The following is a 7,889-nucleotide window of genomic DNA, read 5'->3' as shown; positions in this document are numbered from 1 at the left end:
TTTGAGAATGGACTATAAAACTCAACTCGATATGTCCCATTTAGTAGGCGAGGAGTTTTGCCGGCCCTAGTAGAAGATAAAAGATTCTCCTATAATATAAGAAATATTAATCTCATTTTTTTTATGGAAAAAATATTTACTCTTTTAAAAGATGATCATTTTAATTAAAATTAGTATTTTATTTAAAATTTATATTATATAAAATTCTCATTTTCTCCCTCATAATTTTTATTGTATATATTTTTCTCACTTAAAATTATATAATTTTATATCCTTTAAAATGAGAAACATCAAACTCTTCTTTTATATATTTTTTCTTTAGTACAACTATATTATTATTTGATCATGTCATGTAATGATTTTGGTAATTTATCAAAAATAAATTTGTTATTATATTTTAACTGTTTTGTATTAATCCTTGTCAATATGCTTATTTTTTTGTTTCTTTTTTAATTTGTGTCACATTATTTTAGTAATTTATTATTTAAATATTTTTTGGTTTCTTTATTATTTGAAAATAAATTTTATCTAAATGGGTGACTGGGTAAGAAAAAAAAAGTAAAAGACATAAGAAAATAATTGAAAGGAGAATTGGGAGTACGTAATTTAAGTGATACTATTAAAATTGTAACCAAAAAAAAAATGATACTATTAAAATTTACAGGGATTTCATATTACACGTTTCTTCTGATTATTGGTTGAGGATTTACTTTGTGATGTGATGACAGCTTCAGATTCTTTGACCTAAAAAACACATGAATTTGTAAGCCAGTGGCATCCTCGAACAGTGACGGTAACACTAGTAAGTTCTGATTTCTTTGTTACTAATTAATTCTAGGTGCTTTGAAAAAGTTTTTCATTAGCGAATAATGAAACTTTTGTTTGCTCCAGTCAAATGAAAGTAGTTACTTTTAGTAATGTTATTAAACTCGATCCAATTATTGATCCGATCGAGATATAGTATTCGGTTACTTGGTCATCGGTTTAATCAATGGATTTACAATTTATATTAAAAAAAATTATAAATATACTTAAATACTTATAAAAAATAAACTAATTTCAAATATTTTAATATAAAAATAATAAATTACATATCATTGTCCAACAAAAATTCAATCAAACATATAATATTTATGATACTAGTGTTTCAAGTTCAGTAAACGACATCTTTAACTATAAATCAAATCAAAATTCCTCGCATATTACATAATCAAGATAATATTAGTGTTGTAGGTATATAATCTATGTAAGTTAATAAGTTACAAATCACTCAAATATTTCAAAAGAAAACAAATCATTTATATTTTAGAGTAAAAAAAAAAAGACATTAATTTATGAAAATAAATTAGTTTTTTTTTATAGACCGGGCCGGGTCACCAGTTGAACCAACCGGGTCACCGGTTTTTACGAAAATCGACTGGGTCGCACCGGGTCTGATAGATTCAAGTTCTATCAAGGAAGAAGAAAGGAAGAAGAAGAGGTTGAGAAAAAACAGAGAAAGAAGTAATTTTTCTTATTTCATCAAAAATTGAATTCTCCATACACTGGCTTTTCCCCTTTTATACCTTCAATGAATTTTAACAACAAACAGAAAGTAAAACAACAACATGTAACTAACTCACTATCTGTTATGAACCCCTAACGATACAACCACATGTACACAATCATTACTGTTGGCTATGCCTAATCATCCAATCTCCTTGGTCTTCTGATCACTCTCTTGGATCTTCTTGCTGCGATGGGCCTCTCTAGTTCTTGTCCATCCGGTTCCACTTCCTCTTCAATAACTGCATGTAACTCTGGTTCCATCTCTTTGCCCTCAGTTGTTGTCAGTGTTGTTTCCGTAACTTCTGCAGTTTGGTGTACTTCCCTTGGACTCTGATCACCGACTTGGATAGTTGCGTCATTCAACTCTTATATTGGGCTATTGCACATTGAGCCCGTATCAATACCTCCTCCATTAAAATCAACCTTGTCCTCAAGGTTGAAATTGGGATATTGTGTAGAGAACTCCTCCAAGGCTTCCCATATTGCATTCTCTGGGGACATGCCAGACCATAATATCTGCACTTGTTGAACTGAATTACCTTCCAGAGAAATAGTGCGAGTTGCCAGTACCTGTTGAGGCTCTAAAACTGGTAAGTCTCCTTGGAAGCACTCGGGCAGAGGAAAGGGAACAATATTGTGATCTCCCTTAAATAGTTTCAGCAAAGACACATGAAAAGTATAGTGTATTTTGGCATATGGAGGTAATGCCAACTTGTAGGCAACCTGTCCTATACGTTTCAGAATTGGAAATGGCCCAACATATCGCTTGGATAGCTTATGTGAGATACTGTTAGCCACTGAAGATTGTCTATACGGTTGGAGCTGAACCCAGACAAGATCCCCCACCTTGTAGATAACATCTCTTCTATGTTTGTCTGCATTTCTCTTCATGGTTTCTTGGGATTGTAACAGATTTTCTCTTAGCTGGTGCAAAACAGCTTGTCTATCAACTAACATTCTATCTACTTCAGCCACTGTAGTAGTAGAATTCATATAGTCCAATACAGAAGGAGGTTCACGGCCTTAGACAGCTAGAAAAGGAGTCATATCAGCAGAATTATGATAAGTGGTATTGTAGCAATACTCTGCCCAATGTAAAATCTTGGACCACTTCTTTGGACTATCAGCCACAAAGCATCTGAGATATTGCTCCAAAACCCTATTGACCACCTCAAATTGGCCATCCGATTGTGGCTGATAAGCAGTAGTATGTCTGAGCTTGGTTCCACTGAGTTCAAATAACTCAGTCCAAAACTTGCTAAGGAACAATGGGTCTCTATCTGAAATCAGAGATACAGGAAGCCCATGTAATTTGCACACAATCTGAGAAAACAACTCAGCCACCTTGGCAACAGTAAATTTTTTTGGTAATGCTCCGAAATGTGCTTGTTTAGAGAACTTATCCACTACCACTAGAATAGTGGTATGGCCATAAGACATTGGTAGGCCAATCGCAAAGTCGAGTGATAAGTCTTCCCAAATTCTGGTAGGGAGTTGTATAGGCTGCAATAGACCAGCAGAGGCCTGGGTTGTATACTTTACTTGTTGACACACAACACATGAATTGACAAACTCCTTTACAGCTTTCTTTAGTCCAGGCCAAGTGAAACTGGCAGAAGTTCTGGCTAAAGTTTTTTGGATACCTGTGTGACCACTAGCTAAAGAGGAGTGATTTTCTTGGAGTACCTGCTGCACTAGGGGAGAGTTAGGATCTAGTAATAACTTTCCTTTGCTCAATAACAACCCCTCACGAATCTCTAATTCTGGATTGGAAGTTGGATCCTATGCTAGTTGATGGTACTTTTGCTTGAAAAAAGCATTATTCTGATTCTCTTTTTTTAAGTCCTCTAAGATGGAAAAATGCACTACTGCCAGTGTTTGGAGTAACCAGACAGAGGGATAACGTGAGAGTGCATCAACCACTCTGTTTTCTTTTCCTGGCTTATATACTATAGAATATTGAAATCCAAGTAATTTAGCCAAATAATATTGATGTTCAGGGGTTTGAATTACCTGGTCCAGCAAGGCACGTAAGCTTTTCTGATCGGTTCTGATTAGAAACTTCCTTCCAAGTAGATATTGTCTCCATTTCTTAACTGATTCAGTGATAGCATAGAGTTCGCGTACATATGCAGAAGCTTTCTGCATCCTTAAGGTCAACTTCTTGCTAAAATATGAAATAAGGTGCTCATTTTGAAGTAACACCGCTCCTATGCCCAAATCCGATGCATCCGTCTCCACCACAAAATCCTGGTCGAAATTGGGAAGGGCTAATACAGGGGCTGATGACATTGATGTCTTTAGGTGGTCAAATGCAAGTTGGGTTGCTGTCGTCCAAAAGAAGGAATCATTCTTTAATAAATCAGTAAGGGGAGCGGCTATGGCAGCATAATTACACACAAATCTTCGATAATAACCCGTGAGGCCAAGAAATCCTCGTAATTGTTTGAGATTCTTTGGTGTAGGCCATTCCAGCATGGTTGTGACTTTGGTGAAGTCCATACTAACCTCTTCGGATGAAACGACATGGCCAAGATATTCCACTTTATTTTGTGCAAATGAACATTTACTCCTCTTTACATAGAATTGATTATTCTGCAGAGTAGAAAGTACCACTTTTAAGTGGTGCAGATGAACATCTAGGGAAGGACTGTATATTAAAATATCGTCAAAAAAAACAGCAACAAACTTTCGGAGATATGGCTGTAGTAGCAGGTTCATTGTTGCTTGAAATGTTGATGGGGCATTTGTCAACCCAAAAGTCATTACAAGGAATTCGTAATAACCTTGATGAGTCCTAAAAGTCGTCTTATGAACATTGGAAGGGCAGACCCGGATTTGATGATAACCTGCTCTCAAATCCAATTTAGAAAAAATGTGAGTTCTCCCTAGCTCATCCATCAACTCATCGACCGTAGGAATAGGAAATATGTCCTTGATAGTGATGTTATTTAGTGCCCGATAATCAATGCAGAAACGCCATGTCACTTCCTTCTTTTTGACTAAAAGAACAGGAGAGGAAAAAGGGCTAGTGCTGTTGCGGATGAAGCCATAATCTAGCATTTGCAGCACTTATTTTTCAATCTCACTCTTCTGAAAATGAGGATATCGGTAAGGTCTTACATTGACAGGTGGTACATTAGGCTGTAAGTGTATCACATGGTCTAGTTGCCTATGTGGTGGCAACTCCTTAGGCTCCTGAAAAATGGTATCAAATTCCTCCAACAAAAACTGCACTTGAGGATCCATTTCAGGTTCTTGAACACTAATAATAGAGTCCAGCAAGGTTAGTTGGTATAGTGAGGCCACTTGGTCAGAATTCTGGATCCTTCTGAACTGATTAATTGATATTGGATTGGGGTGCTTGTCCCCTTGCAATTTGATAACTGTGCTCTCCCATGTAAATTCCATAGTAAGTTGCTGATAATCCAGCACTATAGGCCCCAAAGATTGCATCCATTGCACTCCCAGGACCATATCGGCTCCCTGTATAGGTAAAACATAGAAATCTACCAAGAAAATGTGTTGCTGGATTTGAACTGGGACAGCTGAGCATGGTCCCTCACATTTTAATACTTGTCCATTGCCAACCATTACATCAAATTGTCTATCTGTAGTCATTGACATATTAAGAGTGGAGACTACTCTAGGTTGCAAAAAATTATGGGTGCTGCCCCCATCAACAAGCAAGGAGAGTTCGGATTTCCCAATATGACAAGTGAAACGTAAGGTTTGTGGAACAAGGAATCTGGATAAAGCATGAAAACTAATATGGGGAGAGTCTGTGTTATTGGTTTCTATTTCCAGTATGGAAGGGTTAGGTGTATCTAAGGGTGGTGGTTCAGGTTCGCTGAGTTCATCATCTGGGACAATGAGGACATGGATTGAAGCTGTACATTTATGACCAGAGAAGTATTTATCTCCACAATAGAAGCATAACTTCTTTTCTCTTCGTTCCCGAATTTCACTTTGGCTAAGACGATGGATGGGTGTTTTGGTCTGGGAATTGGATGTTACAGTGGTGACAGGTTTAGGATTGGTTATTTGAGTGGGTGGTGTAGGTAAGAGTGGTGGGTATGAGAATGTAATTTGGGATATGTGGATTTGGTTTGTAGTTTCAGTTCCTGGATCTTGGCTAAGGCTATAGCTTTAGTCAAGGTAGAGGGTTGGAAGGCCGAAACCTCATGTTGAATTTGTGGTTGCAACCCAAATATAAAGCAACTAAGGAGAAACGATTCAGAGAGACCGTTTACCTTATTGGACAAGGTTTCAAACTCCGTTTGGTAATCCATCACCGAAACTTTCTGCAGCAATTTGGCTAATTTTCCTTGGTAATCTTCTAACTCCGTTGGACCAAAACGAATTTGGAGGGACTGCAAGAACCCTTCCCACGATAAAATGGACGTATTTTTATGCAACGACTTGTACCAAGCCAAGGCTTTCGCGTCGAAATAGAATGGAGCCACTCTGAGACGTTGTTCTTCGACAATTTCATAAAAATCGAAGAATTGGTTGACCTTGAAGATCCAATCCTGTGGGTCATGCGAACCATCATAACGAGGAACTTTGATGCGTAGGTTCTTGGCTGCCTAAAGCTCCTTCGAACCAGATGAATGGTGATGTGCAGAGGACTGAAACGGTTCACGTTCTCTGTAGTTGTAAAAAATAGCATCCAGTTTGCATGTGATCTCCATGTATTGCCGCTGCATCTGCTCTTTGAGAATCTCTACATCAGATTGAGTTTGTTCCCATCGATCATCAATCGATTTAGACGGGTGTCCGGCGCCATTGTTCAAGAATGAAAGCACCAATTGATAGATTCAAGTTCTATCAAGGAAGAAGAAGAGGTTGAGAAAAAACAGAGAAAGAAGTAATTTTTCTTATTTCATCAAAAATTGAATTCTCCATACACTGGTTTTTCCCCTTTTATACCTTCAATGAATTTCAACAGCAAACAGAAAGTAAAACAACAACATGTAACTAACTCACTATCTGTTATGAACCCCTAATGATACAACCACATGTACACAATCATTACTGTTGGCTATGCCTAATCATCCAATCTCCTTGGTCTTCTGATCACTCTCTTGGATTTTCTTGTTGCGATGGGCCTCTCTAGTTCTTGTCCATCCAGTTCCTCTTCCTCTTCAATAACTGCATGTAACTCTGGTTCCATCTCTTTGCCCCCAGCTGTTGTCAGTGTTGTTTTTGTAACTTCTGCAGTTTGGTGTACTTCCCTTGGACTCTGATCACCGACTTGGATAGTTGGGTCATTCAACTCTTCTATTGGGCTATTGCACATTGGGCCCGTATCAGGGTCACACCGGTTCTGTAACATGGCCGGTCCAATATGAAAATCGGACCGGTTACATGATCGGTTCATCGATTTTCGGGTCGACCCGGTTTTTATAACATTGACTTTTAGAGTAAAAATATTTATATTCAAATAAAGTTATTACTAAAAACTAGTTTAGAAAATTTGGGTCCAAATGGTGAATATTTTGAGAAAAGAAGGGAAATAGTTAAAAAAAATTGAAAGGTTATACTTACAACTAGGGGTGTTAAATGAAGCAGGGGCCTTGCCTCGGTTCGTGAAGGCCTGAGCTTACATGTCTAAAATTGGTTGTTGGCACCAGATTTGAACTTGTATAAAAGCTCGTTTAATAAAAAAGCTCGGCCTTAGAGCCTCTCAGGCTGGCCTAGTGTGTATATATATATATATATATATATATATATATATATATATTTATATTACTTGTAATAGCCCTCTCTTTCTCATCAATCTATTTCACCCCATTTTATTGGTTAAACAGACTTTTTGAATGAGTTTTTTTTTACATTATGCTGTTTGGATATACATTGAATTTAAATATTTATGGAATTACTAGTGTTGTTGATTGTATATTCTGTTTGGATAAATTTTTGTTGTCTTATATTTTTAAACAGGTTAAATCAGGCTTTTATTTTTTGTAAATAAATCAGGCCGTAGGCCAATAATTATATTTATAATAGGTAACCGACTTTGTCAGGCTGACATCTAAACACAGGCTTAGCCTTTTAGGACCAAAGCTCGGCTCGGCCCGTTAACACCCATACTTACAACCTCTTACAATCCTATCTTAATCATTGATTTTCGTCAATCAACGGTTATTATTTTTGCAAATCAAACTCATTAAATTAATTATTAATTCGTAATAAATAATAACCGTTGATGACAGAAATTAAAGGTTAAGATATGGTTGTAAGAGGTTGTAAACGAAAATAGATTGTAAGTATAATCTTCCTAAAAAAAATAATATGTATATCTTTTATTTAACAAAATACGATCAAAACGCCAATAA

This window comes from Gastrolobium bilobum, unplaced genomic scaffold (genome assembly GCF_033153095.1).
Source record: "Gastrolobium bilobum isolate Gb01-03AN ecotype WA unplaced genomic scaffold, APGP_CSIRO_Gbil_v1 utg3268, whole genome shotgun sequence".
NCBI classification, from domain to species: Eukaryota; Viridiplantae; Streptophyta; class Magnoliopsida; order Fabales; family Fabaceae; genus Gastrolobium; species Gastrolobium bilobum.
This window is presented reverse-complemented; position numbering follows the sequence as displayed.